Genomic DNA, 14,375 nt, shown 5'->3' with positions numbered 1-14,375 from the left:
TTTTGTCAGTCCTTTCTGTTTGGCTAATGATCTATATTGGGCTAAAGCCGTCATTGGGCCGAGACTGATTTTTCACCAAAGCAATATATTTTGCATGTGAGACCCGAGGGAGCTTTAACTTTTTTTAGTGCATTGGGTTGGGGTGTCACTAAGAATTGAACTAAGATAGACTTTGTCTTAATTTTTAAAAATATATAAATCCATACTTCGTTAAAAAATTGGGCCGGAGTATGGCGACTTGAACGCTTTTCACTGTATCTTCTGTAAACAAGAAGTACAAATGAAAATAAATTACTATTTGATTCTATTGACTGTAACATAACTTTCAATTCTTAGCATCCATAGTTCACATTCTAAAGAGCTTTCAGAAATGTACAGGTTAATCGACGATTTGTTAGATGCAAATTGTGTTGGTAAATTTAGTGAAGATCTTGAATTTCTGCAATATGGCTTTCACTTTAAAACAATTGTTCAACATTGAATATTATCTCAAGGATGCAAGCCGAATGTTTATGATTATCCTCACTAGCATACTTATTGGTGAATGCATTGATGTAAGACTGGTGCAAACAGCTAAACCAGCAGGAAACTAATCCAGCTTTTCAAATCTACTGTGCTGTCAGCACTCTTTATTACATGCTGGTGGACAAGTGGGTAACACAGGAACAGTTCCTTTCATCTCTCTCACAAATTATGCAACGAGATGTCTGAGCAAAATTAGTACTTAACTTGAGTTGTAGATTTGCTTGGCGAGCCGATGTGTTTGTTTGTAAACGTTGCATCGTCCTGCTAGGTAACATCATCAGTGCGCCTCCGGTGAAGCGTCGGTGTTCTGTCCCGCTTGTTATTTATATGCCTCGGTTTGCTGGGGTGGTTGGCATTACTTCCGGTTCTGTTTTTCAGTGGTTTGTATATCGGGTCCAGTTGAATGTGTTTGTTGATGGAGTTCCGGTTGGAATGCATGGCCTCCAGGAATTCCCTGGCATGTCTCTGTTTGGCTTGTGCTATTATGGATGTGTTGTCCCAGTCAAATTCGTGTCCTTCTTTGTCCATGTGTATTGAGACCAGTGAGAATTGGTCGTGTCTCTTGGTGGCTAGTTGGTGTTCGTGTATCCTTATTGTCGGTTTTCTTCCAGTTTGGCCTGTACAATGTTTCTCACAGTCCTTACACGGTATTTTGTATATTACATTAGTTTTATTGGTTGTGGGTATAGGATCCTTTACATTCGTCAGTAGCTGTCGCAGAGTGGTTGTTGTTTTTTGGGCTACCTTGACACCTAGGGGTCTGAGTTGTCTTGTGGTCATCTCTGATATGTCTCTGATGTACAGTAGGGTGAGTAGCGTGTCTGGTCGTGTTGTGTCTTCTTGTTGTGGTCTGTCGCGGAGGTAACGGTGGATTGTGCTTTTTGGGTATTCATTCCTATAAAACTCCGTATAAGTGCTCCTGTTCTGCTTTGCACAATTCCAGATTACTGCAGCGTGTTGTGGCCTATTTGAATAATGTCCTGATGCAGCTCCATTTATGGGTGTTGGGGTGGTTGCTGGAGTAATTAAGTATCTGGTCTGTATGTGTGCTTTTTCTGTATATGCTAGTGTAGAGTTCCCCATTGTTCTTACATTCTACCATTATGTCTAGGAAGGGTAGTTGGTTATTGTCCTCTTCTTCTTTTGCGAATTTTATTCTCGTGTTTATGTGTCGGTGGGTTTCTTCTAGTCTTGTGCATTTGATAATCACGAAGGTGTCATCTAAATAGCGGACCCAGAGTTTGGGTTGTAAAGTGGGGAGCATTGTTCATTCTAACCTTTGCATTACCGCTTCTGCAATCAGTCCTGATATAGGGGGATCCCATTGGTGTTCTGTTGATTTGTTTGAATATACGGTCATTGAAGATGAAGTACTTGAGACTTAGTTCAAACTAAGTAAAGTTTTTGAGTAGATTTGTAGCTCACTACCAGGCATGACAACATATTGACTAGCCAAAGAATTACAACGGAAACTGAAATACTTAGTTGATAACACTACCCACTCCATCCACTCTTCCCAAGAATTCCTAAACATCATCAAGGACATCAAGGATTGTGAGGCATAGATCCAACAGTTTCAGGGTGATTTTCTTGTTCATGCTGTTGGTGTTATGGGGTGCCTGCCTTCCTGATTCGCCCAGCAGTGTGGCAATTGTCTCTTTGGCTAGGTTGATGTTTATGGATGTAAATAGTACTGTTACGTTGAAAGATATCATTATCTCGTCCTCTTCTGTTCTGGTGTCCTTGATGATGTTGAGGAATTCTTGGGAAGAGTGGATAGAGTGGGTAGTATTGTCAACTAAGTATTTCAGTTTCTGTTGTAATTCTTTGGCAAGTCGATATGTTGGTGCACCTGGTAGTGAGGCAATGGGTCCAAGCTACAAATCTTCTCAAAAACTTTACTTAACTTGAACTAAGTCTCAAGTTCTATCTGCTCCCAGAAAATACATGGGCATCACATTCAGCTTGAAGGCAAGAGGGCACAAATCTTTGAAACTTCCAAGCAGTCCAAAAGGCTTTAAGAGAAAGATGGTCAACTTCTCAGGTATTGAACTAAGTCATGTCATGCTGCCTAAGTGGATATAGCAATGACACTTGGTGCCATCTCTCTCACCTCTGGAATTGCAGAACAGTGCATCAAGAAATTACAATATGGTAAGGATGTAAACACACTGATCATCTCACTCCTTCCAAACCCACAATAGGCACCATATAACTCTTCATTCTTTTAAAGCAATGTTTTTCACAATTAATTCTTCACAATGCTATTTTCGTTTAAGGGAAGCTCCAATTTACTGCAATGTCATTATGGCTACCGAACTCCCAATCACAGTAATTATTTACATGCACAATCCTAACCTGAATCCTTTGCTTTATACATCTTTAGACTGCCATATATTTTCAGTAACTTCTCCTATGTGACTTAGCAAATGTTCAACTTCTTGCCTCACCCTCGGTTGCAGGGATCTTGCTGTGCATTTACCACAGGCAGGCCAGAGGGATATTCCCCAGGATGAAAAGCCTCCCCCACATCATGGAGAGGGCTATACAGCTCCAAAAATTCAACTCGACAGTTGGGGATGGCAAGATGGATGGCAAATTACTGACACGAGGCTGCAAGCTGAGAATCTGCGCTTGTCATCATGTTGCTCTTGAGAATGAATTCTGACATAAATTTGATTGCTGCTTCTGGTACTTTAATGGGAATGAAATAGTCAGATACCTTTTTGTCTCTTTCAGCTTTCAGAATCTTCTTGTGAGAAGTTACCAAAGATTTAAGCATTCAGGAAAAATATGAACAGGAATTGGGAAAGGTAGTGAGAGGTTGGAGCATGGACTATTTACAGCTGTTGACCATCCATTGATGTGTGATGAGGTTTAGTGAGAAACAGATAGGGCGAATTGTCCAAAACCAAGTTGTGTGGTTCAATCAATGTGTAAAACACAGCGGTAGCCATGAGAAATGCAGCAAAGCTTCAGCTCCTAAATTAAAGCTTTCAAGGTCATTTAAAACAGGGATTTTATGATTTAATTGGACATTTCATGAGATCAGAATTCAAAGCTTTGTTAGCTTGGAGCTCTGCATTGATCTTTTGTACTGCACCTATTTTTCCTTACAGGATCAAGTAGATGACAAATGGGGTTAATGGTGCCTTTGTTGCTGTAATTTCACATATGACAGTGGGGGTGCAGAATGGGCAAGACACCGAAAATCGCATTACTTCTACGTACATAGACATTTTACTTTGAGTTTTTGCTTTGATACAAATGTCAACCAGCTGGCTCAGAGATTCCCATCTGCTCAAAACAAAGCAAACACTGTTAGGATCTTTTACATAAGGCCCAGGATGTTTAATAATGTATTTCATCTCAAAAATTTCACTGAAAAATGTCATTATTAGCTGGCTTGCAAAAGGGCTGTGAATCACAATCTATATTCAGTGCAGCATTCCAGTTTTTTTTAAGAAGAGGAAAAGACAAGAATATATCCTCATTATTCCTTGCCGGATCTGGCTGTCCTACTGCTATTAAAGGTCATCCAATTTCAATTTTTGTTTCAAGTACTACCGTCAACATTTGACACTTAAAAGTTCCTGTGTGGCAAGTTAGATCAGCTTGCTCAGAAGAGGAAGGTTGTTAAGTGCCGTTCTGAGGGCGTTGGATGATTTTCCTGGCCTTTGTGAAACTGGCTATAATCCAGAACCTCATTCAGGAATTTATATTGGAGCCCTAAGATGTCAAGAGGAAACCAATGACATTTTAGGGCTCAACTTGGCAGATTGTGGGCTGTGTGCAATTTACCACCCCAATATTAAAAAAAAGAGCAGTTTAACTGGCCTGGTTGAAAGAGCTGCCAACTGTAATTCAGGAAGAGTGTTGAGAAGTTGATCTTGGTTCCCCGGTGAAAACTTTTGGCACTGTTTGCGTTTGATTGGTGAGTACTGATTTGAATCATTCGATTCCAGTTATCAGATTGTTGAGCTTTTCCAGTTGAAAATAGCTGACCCTGGTTACTTGTTGGTCAGCTATTGCAACTTGGAAACATTATTACTACTCAACTTCTCCAGGGCAATGAAAATGTTGTCACCGATTGTTTTTTGCTTAACTCGGTTGAACCTAACTTATACAGAAAGGAATTAATGACCTCACTTCAAATGAATGAAGACCTTGTGTATTTGCATAATGAAGCATTTGGTCATGAAAATCAATGAAGAAATTGAACAAGACATTGGCTGTCACTATAAGTTTCAAGCCTTTATTTGGAAAACATAATTATATTACATGTTACATAAACCATACAACCTAATTCATCTCCAGGAAACATTGTTTCTTGTTGAAGTCTTGGAGATATAGGGCAAGATCTTTCAAAGGCCTGAATGAAATGGGCAATAGCGAGAAATGTGGCAGAATTGTACTGAAATTCCAATGAGGCCTACCTCGACATTAGGAGCAACTTGCTGCATCTTCTAACTAATTTCCAGCCATCAAGGCAAGATTGTCATTAAAAAGTACTGAGTTGCTTACTAAGGAAGGTGTGTTAGAAAGTGATGTAAAAGGGGTGGGGGAGCTGCATTACTGATAAAGAAGTATCCTACAGCTGTACAGAGGGAGGATACGTCAGAGAACTCATGCAGCAAGGGAATATGGGTAGAACTGAGGAATAAGAAAGGTGAAATCACAATGCTGGGGGTATACTACATGTGTCCCAACAGCCAGCAGGAGATAGAGGAGAGAATATGTAGACAGATTTTGGAAAGATGTAAAAACAGCAGGGTTGTTGTGGTGGGTGATTTTAACCTCCCCTATAATGATTGGGACTCATTTCATGCTAGGGACTTGAATGGGGCAGAATTTGTAAAGACCATTCAGGAGGGATTCTTGACACAATATGTAAACAGTCCAACCAGGAAAAGAGTTATACTGGACCTGGTTTTGGGAAATGAGTGTGGCAAGTGAGTGAAGTTTCAATGGTGGAGCATTTCAGGGCTAGTGACCATAATACCGTGAGTTTTAACATACTCACGGATAGGGATAACAGCAATCCTCAGGTGAAGGTGTTAAACTGGGTGAAGGTAAACTACAAAAATATGAGGCAGGAACTGGAGAACATTCCTCAGACGACATGTCCATCCTGGGCCTCCTGCAGTGCCACAACGATGTCACCCGAAGGTTGCAGGAACAGCAACTCATATTCCGCTTGGGAACCCTGCAGCCCAATGGTATCAATGTGGATTTCACAAGTTTCAAAATCTCCCCTCCCCCTACCGCATCCCAAAACCAGTCCAGCTTGTCCCTGCCTCCCTAACCTGTTCTTCCTCTCCACCTATCCTCTCCTCTATCCCTCTTCTATCCGCCTCCCACTCTCTCCCTATTTATTTCAAAACCCCCTTCCCCTCCCCCTTTTCTGATGAAGGGTCTAGGCCCAAAACGTCAGCCTCTCTGCTCCTATGATGCTGCTTGGCCTGCTGTGTTCATCCAGCCCTGCACCTTGTTGTCTTTGATTAGAGGCAGCTGTTTGAGGGTAAATCCACACCAGACATGTGGGAATGTTTCCAACGGCAGTTGATAAGAGTTCAGGAGTGGCACGTTCCTGCAAGAATGAAGGATATGTAAGGCAAGTTATGTGAACCTTGGATGACGAGGGATGTTATGACCTTGGTCAGAAAGAGAAAGGAAGCATACTTAAGGTCTAGGAGGATGGGAACTGACAAAGCCCTTGAAGTATATGAAAAAAATAGGAAAGAACTTAAACAAGGAATTAGAAGGGGCAAAAGAGGTCATGAAAGTCATTAGCAAAAGGATTAAGGAGAATCCCAAGGCTTTTTATGCATAAATAAAAAGCAAGAGGGTAGCCAGGGAAAGGGTTGGCTCACTGAAGGACAAAACAGGGAATCTACTTGTGTTGCCAGAAGAGGTAAGTGAGGTCCTAAATGAATACATTGTGTTCAGGGTTTCAGTGAAGATTTGTAGCTCGGTTGGTGGTTATAGATGTTGGTGTGTTCGCCAAGCTGGGAGGTTTGATAGCAGACATTTTGACCCCTTACTAGGTGACATCCTCAGTGCTGTGAAGCACTGTTTTGTCTTTGAATACTTTGTGCCCGTATTCGCCAAACAGAAGGAATTGGTGGAGGATGTTCTCAGGGAAGGGAGTGTCGACTTTCTAAGCCAAGTTGCTATTAAAAAGGAAGGGGTATTGTGCATCTTAAAATATACTAAGATAGATAAGTCCCCAGGTCCTGATGGGATCTATCCCAGAATATTGAGGGAAGCAAGAGAATAAATTGTTAGAGCATTGACAGACATCTTTGTATCTTCTTTGGACACAGGTGAGGCCCCAGAGGACTGGAGAATAGCCAATGTTGTCCCATTGTTTAAGAAGGGTAGCAGGGATAATCCTGGAAATTATAGACCTGTGAGCCTCACATCAGTCATAGGGAAATTATGGGAAAAGATTCTCAGGGACAGGATCTATATTCATTTAGAAGCATATATATTTACTAGTGACAGCATGGTTTTGTGCAGTGGAGGTTGTGCCTCACCAATCTAACACCTACATGATGATGTTCTGACCTTATACAATGTAGAGTCTGAACGAAAATCTATTTTGGCACAAACATGGAGCAGCTTCTTTGCCCTTTGTTGATAGATTACAAATGAATTGGCCACATAAAATGAAACAATAGTAGCATTTAAAATTTACATTGTGGAATGGTTACAGTTTTATCAAATCAGGAATAGAAGTATGTTATTATGTGGTAAATTATTCATGATGCTATGTAAAAAAACCACAGTGTGTTGTTGTAAAGGATGATTATTGACTGAGGTTTTTATTACAGGGTAGTCCCTGAGAAAAGAAGTTCTGAAGAAGAGTAGTACCAGACTTAAAATGTTAACTCTGTTTGTCTCTTCACAGATGCTGCCAGATCTGCTGAGTTTCTCCAGTATTTTCTGTGTTCTGTCCAGTTAGATTATTTCAGGTCATTTGTGTGTTGACAGATCCTCTGACCTCAAGGTGTATGATAACAGAACAGCAATGTTTTTAGATTAATTTTTTTCATAAATTCTGTCAAAAAGAATTAAAGATCAATTATATTCTGCAAATTCTACTCCTGGCTTAAAATGATTCATCTTTAATCTTCTATAGATACATATCTGTTTCATCTTGTTTACTGATTTTGTCATTGTTGTATTGCACTTAGACCATTAACTTGAAATGATTCCCTCTTTCAAAAGCATGTGGGTTTGAGTAACTTAAATTCAGTTTGCATAAACAGCCAACCCGCAAGCAGCTTGCTCACCCCAGGGATTACCATCTTGTTGCAAGTATTTATATCTCATCACTATGAGTCAGTATTCAATCAGCATAGCAAATACAGGGCAACCAATATTTTCAAAGTCAAATGCACTGGTCTCTGAATTGTATCGGGATATTGTTAACATTTTGGTAGCTGCAGTTTAGAAATACCATCAGCATGGATTAGAATCTGAACTGCTCAAGTCATAATATAGCACATAGATAATTTCTAAAATGTTCAGAGATGTTATTACACACCTCTGGAGTAGGTAGAACATGAAGCTAGGCTTCTGGCCCAGAGATAGGGACTCTGTTGCTGCATCACAAGAAACTAACTAGGGTGTCTCAGATATTGCAGCAATTTCTAGTCAAAAGCTGGATGACAGATAGGATCAACCTTCAATTTGCCTCTACCTGGGTGACTGCTCTTTGCAACTAGCAAGCTGCAGATGACCTGGAACTGTTGAATTGTAGAATCTGTAGACCTCAGAGACGTATAGGTTATAACAGCTGCTCATAACCAAAGAGTTAACACATTTAAACAATGTTTGAAGTTCAGCATTAGCTAAAGTGAAGACGTCACAGTTAAATCTGTGATGTGTGTTTGTAGGTTCAGCGAAATTTATCTTCTAATGTTTAAGCTTGTCTTCATGCTTATGGTTTGAGTGAGCATATCTGTTGCTAACTTCTGCAGGTATGGTCCTTCCTGGATATCAGGAACAGCAATGAGCTGTGCTTTGGGGATATCTTTTGCAAGTTGTACCACTCAGCTTCAGTAGGAATTTCTTACAGTGCTATTCTATTGGCTGAATCTGGTGGGAGTAAGGGGAATCCTCAGCGGAGTCTTTGATATATTTCTTCTTGCTTCTGTATTGTCACCATTGAAGAGTCACCACTTCCACTGCAACATGCTCCTACCTTCTTATAAGTTGTGTGTTGCTTTCAGAAAACTAAAGACGACCATACCTCATCGAGATTTTGAGTTGACCTGATTGAAATATCTCCACAAAGGCAGGTTTCCTTTGACCAAGTCACCCTTTATTTACTCATGAAGAGTCCTAGACACTGATCCAGCTCCCTCAGAGCCAGCTCACAGAGTGAACCAGATGTCTGACACTCCTGTACTTATCAGTCCCAGATTAACAGTCCCAATCGGGGAACTCATATTCAATGAGGTCTACCTGGCTGACGTCGTTATAATCACTAACTATACTGATAGATCTCCCATAACTTGCATCTTCATTGTGAATCAGTGAGTATAGAGACTAGTTATCTGTGGAAACACTCCAAGCACAGCTCCACCTACAATCCAGGTTTTAGTGGTTTGAAGGATCGCTTTGATAAAGATTTCTTATTTGTTCCTCTTCAAGCCTCAGGGATACTAAACATTCTGAGCATAATTTTTGCACATTGCTCTTTGTTATTTTTCATTATTTGGAAGACATGATCCATAATTCCTCTACTTGCTGTCAGGTTTGAGAAGTCATCTTTTCCTGGATCAGCATTTGAATTCTTGGGTATGGAAAGTCAAACAGAAGAAGTACGAAAGTTTTTATTTAAATTTGGAACATAGGAACTGGAGTAAATCTTTTTATCCTTTTAAGCCTGTTCCACTATTCAATTACTTGTTTATTTTTAATTCATTCACAGGATGTGGGTGTTACTGGCTAGGCCAGCATTTATTGCCCAGAGGGAATTCAGAGTCAGCCACATTGCTATGGATCTAGAATGGTGTTTAGGCCAGGAACTTCCTTTCCTAAAGGTCATTGGTTAACCAAATAGGCTTTTCCTGGCAATGGCCTCATAGTCATCATTAGACTCTTAATTCCTGATTTTTTTTATTAACTTCAAATTCCACTGCCTACCATAGCAGGATTTGAACCTAGGTGAACAGAATATTACCTGGGTCTCTGGATTAACAGTCCAGCAATAATACCACTCGACCATCACCTCCTTCCTCCTCCTGTTTCCTGTTCAAGATCCATGAACTGGAACAGCTTAGATGAAATGATGGATTGTTAAGTAATAAAATAACAAATTTTTGAACAATGCTTTTACAAAAGTCTATATTTCTATAATGATTTATATGTTGATCTGTAATACACAAATTTTAATAATTATATGAGACAACAAGGTGTAGAGCTGGACAAGCACAGCAGGCCAAGCAGCATCAGAGGAGCAGGAAGGCTGACGTTTCAGGCCCGATACATCAGCCTTCCTGCTCCTCTGATGCTGCTTGGCCTGCTGTGCTTGTCCAGCTCTACACCTTGTTGTCTCAGATTCTCCAGCATCTGCAGTTCCTACTATCTCTCTTAATAATTATATACTGAGCATTACTACGTTGGTTTGTTTTTTACTTGGGACCTGAGTCTCGTTAATTTTTAAACATTGGAAAATCATTTGGGAAGTGGTGTGGTTGAGGCTCGTAATGGGTCCAGGAAGATAAGGGGTCATTCACATAATCATGGAAACAGATAGAGTAGGTAGAAATAACTTATTCATTGAGGAGTTTTTTTTTTATTCATTCACGGGATGAGGATGTCACTGACTAGACTAGGATTTATTGCCCATCCCAGTTAAGAGTAACCGCATTGCTGTTGGTCTGGAGTCACATGTAATCCAGAGCAAGTAAGGATGGCATTTTCCTTCACTAAAAGATATTAGTGAGGCATGTAATCCAGAGCAAGTAAGGATGGCATTTTCCTTCACTAAAAGATATTAGTGAGGCAGATGGATTTATCCGACAAATTGTTTCTATGACCAAAGTTTGGGACCCTGTGCCTTCAGCTCTCTAGGTACACGAGATCTCAAAGTAGATTGGGCTTTGAAGCATTAAATATGATACCTGTCTGTTGTACCTCAAGTTACTCTCCCCGTCATTTATTTTAAAAAGGTCAATGTTGTTACTTGAGAAAGACAGCATTAAATTTTAAAACATAGGAGGAGAATGGAATTCAGTTAGGTACCTTTTCGTGATGAAAAACACTGGGTTGGATGTATTAGAATAAGTGGTCAGATAATTTACTGCGACATTCTCAAGTCTAGACTTTGCAATTGTTTTTCCAACCCCTTGGTTAAGTCAATCAGTCAGGAGGCAGAAACTATCCCATTATCCATAACACAACTGAAAGGCTCACTTGACAAATTCTAGGTATCATGATATTGAAATCTTGAGGTTACTATTCCAGTTCTAGAGTTGTAGGTTGTGACATCTATCATTCCACAATGCAGTATATTGGAGCATTACTGAGGAAAATCCTTGAAGTGGTCTTTGTCAAAAATGGAACAATACTGACAAACTGATACTTTCATGTTTCTTGACGTAACTACTAAGCAGTAAAACAAGAAATGTCAGAAAGTTCTAAGATGTGCTACGCAATATAATAATAGCATTATGCCCATAAGCAAAATGGCACATGTTCATGTTTCATCTTTGCCAGTGTATTTAGCAATTCCTCAGTGCTTACTGAATTCAGCTGGAGACAATCCAATGTTGGTGGTACAATAGTGATAACATTAGAGGCATGTACACACAGTAGGGAAAAGAATAGCCACTCACTGCCATTCATATAACATCCAAAGGAAAAGTAATTTCCAGTAGTTTCTGTAATTTACTTCAAGCTATCAAGTTATGCCCTTTAAAAATTGACCTTTGGGAATTCAGCAAGCCATTTTTTTCACTTGGAGCAGCTAAATGGCTGAGTTTCCTCTTAACTTTTTGCTCAGAGATTTAATTTTTTTTTGTGAAATGCCACATTTTGCTTAAGTGCTAATGAATAAGATTTCACACAGGAAGGGAGAGACTTTGTCAAAAACCTTATCTAATTTCACGACTTTTTTGCCCCATATCACATGTTCCATGTTCTGTGCTAATTAGAAAATTGGACTAAGACTGCATAGATCTGTTGATTCCTCAGTGACGTTCATGGAATTTGTACAGCATAAAAATAGGGCATTTGGCCCATCATGTTTGCATTGGCTCCTCAAATGAACAATTCACTCAGCACCATTCCCCTTCATCCTCCCCCAACCGTGCATGTTTTTCCTTTTCAGATAAGATCATAGAATCCCTACAGTGTGGAAACAGGCCCTTCAGCCCAACAAGTCCACACCGACCCTCAAAGCATCCCACCCAGACCCATCCCCTATATCCCACCTAAGCTACATATCCCTGAATACTATGGGCAATTTAGCATGGCCAATCCACCTAGCCTGCACATCTTTGGACTGTGGGAGGAAACCAGAGCACCCAGAGGAAACCCACGCAGACACGGTGAGAATGTGCAAACTCCATACAGACAGTTGCCGAAGGGTGGAATTGAACCTGGGTTCCTGGTGCTGTGAGGCAGCAGTGCTAACCACTGAGCCACCATGCTGCCCTAAACTGTTGAACTTCCTGTTGAAAGCCTCAATTGAAGCTGCCTCTATCATATTTTCAGGCACTCCAAATCCTAACCACCTGCTACATTAATAAGAATTTCCTCAAGTCTCTTTTGCTTCTTTTACAAATTACGTTAATTCTATCCATTTTCATTCTCAATGCTTTCATGAATGGGTTGCACCCTATTCTTTCCATTCAGATCCCTCACAATTTGAATACCACTGTCAAATCTCCTCTAAGCCTTCTTTTTTCTAAGGAAAACAGTAACCTATCTTCATAACTAAGTTTCTCATCTCAGGAACCATTCTCGTGTATCTTTTCTGCACAATCTGTAATGCTTGAAACAAAGTTCAGAGCAAGAATATAAAAAAAGACTTTTACTAGTGTTGCTAGGGCATAAAACGTAAAATCATAGAAGCATTAAATTGATAGGATGTGAAATGGATGTCCAAGCCAAACTTTATTCAGTTAACATTGGAGCTTATGTTTCTCAACAGCACTTAATAGTTGGCCATTCATGTAATTTGTGTATTGAATGGAATGGAATGAATCTTTCCTCAGAAATCCATTGATTTGTTGCAAATTCTTTTGAATGATGAACCTCCGTCCAATGACAATTATAATAAATAAGTAATCTGTATCAATGTTTTCACCAGACAATCCATAATTTATATTTTTGACATCTTGCATAAACATCTAGTACTAATTATCTTTAGCTTGTGGTAGATTGGGATCAGCACGAAAGATTCCAGCAAATAATCTACCATTGACAAAACTGCAATGTTTTTGTCACAGAGAGCTGTAGAAGGATGCTGGAAATGGGGGAATGCTGAGGAAATGAGAAGCTGCCGTGTCCCTTCCTCTTGTTGCACTTCCTCCTTACTTTCAGACCGATATCTCTCCATCACAATGTAATTCATATTACTTGAATGAAAATGTGAAGGCTGGTCAGTAGGACACCATTGCCAATCTCACTTGCTCAGGGTGAACAAAATCTCTGGATTAAACTTGTCAAAAACCTTAAAGATCCTGAATATTGCCATTGAAACCCTTTCTCAGTCTCCTCTTCTCTCCTGTAGTTGTTTTTCCCTTGATAGCAGGAGTTAAATGGGAGCTGTGTGATGCGCTCTTAAAGTTCCATAACTTTCTTGCATAATATGGCAACAAGTGTTACACACACTATTCTAAATAAGGATGATTAAATACCTTATTCATCGCATCCTATGATTTGAGTTCTGTTCAACTCACTGTGCAACTCAATATCCTATTAGCCTTACTTATCATGTGGTGCAGATGTTTCAGTTATTGTTTCCAAAACACCCACAATCTTCACTTGAGCTGTAGCCTACAGACATTAGTTTAGAGTTCCAATATTTAATTTCCTTCACAGGTCATTTTCCTTTGTACTGCTTACAGTGAATGAAGTTTTCCACATTTGAGTCCAAACCCAATCTGTTTAGATCGCGCTTCATCTGATCAAAATGTTCCTCATTGATAGTTTATGCAGTATCTCCACTTTATAATCATTGGTTTACAACTTGAAAGCAAGGTCTCAGCACTGATGCTTAGGCTTTTCATAGCCACTTTCTGTCACTTCAACAGAGCTCCATCGTAACTATTCTGTCTACTTAATTTCAACCAGTTGCCAATCCACTTCATCAGAACATAGGACCATATGATGTAGAAGCAGCAGTAAACCAGCCAGCCCATTGAGTTTACTCTGCTATTTAGTGAGATCATGGTTGATCTGATAACCCTTAACTCCACTTTCCTGCCTTTTCCCCATCCCCTTGATTCCCTTATTGATTAAAATCTGTTTATCTCAGCCTTGGAAATGCTTAATGACCCAGCCCTTGACAGCTCTCTGCAGTAAAGAATCCCACAGATTCCCTACACTCTAAGGAAAATAAATCTTCCTCATCTCTGCCTTAAATGAGTGACACCTAAGTTGAAAAAGTTCTCAGCAACTAACTTGTCAGGTCACCGGTCATTCTTTTAAACTCTAAAGAGTACAAGCTCAACCTATTCAACCTCTCCTTCTATGAAAATCCATCCATCCCTGGGATCAAACGAGTGTACCTTCTCTGGGCCGTTTTCATTGTCACCATATCTTCCCTTAGATAAGTGGACAAAAACTGTTCACAATTTTTTAGATGTGGTCTAATTAGTTTTTCT

The 14,375-nt window shown here is 39.9% G+C and overlaps 2 protein-coding genes across 2 annotated transcripts in view; one reads left to right on the top strand and one right to left on the bottom strand.

Annotated features, from left to right (window-relative positions):
- The window catches only part of LOC109934510 (polypeptide N-acetylgalactosaminyltransferase 17-like), a 316,563-nt gene that overhangs the window by 197,931 nt on the left and 104,257 nt on the right, over positions 1–14,375 (bottom strand). The gene's annotated exons all lie outside the window — the stretch shown is intronic.
- The window catches only part of galnt17 (polypeptide N-acetylgalactosaminyltransferase 17), a 194,903-nt gene that overhangs the window by 105,044 nt on the left and 75,484 nt on the right, over positions 1–14,375 (top strand). The window lies entirely within an intron of this gene.

The sequence above is a fragment of the Rhincodon typus genome, chromosome 26 (assembly GCF_021869965.1).
Source record: "Rhincodon typus isolate 14 chromosome 26, sRhiTyp1.1, whole genome shotgun sequence".
Taxonomy (NCBI): domain Eukaryota; kingdom Metazoa; phylum Chordata; class Chondrichthyes; order Orectolobiformes; family Rhincodontidae; genus Rhincodon; species Rhincodon typus.
This window is presented reverse-complemented; position numbering and strand designations above follow the sequence as displayed.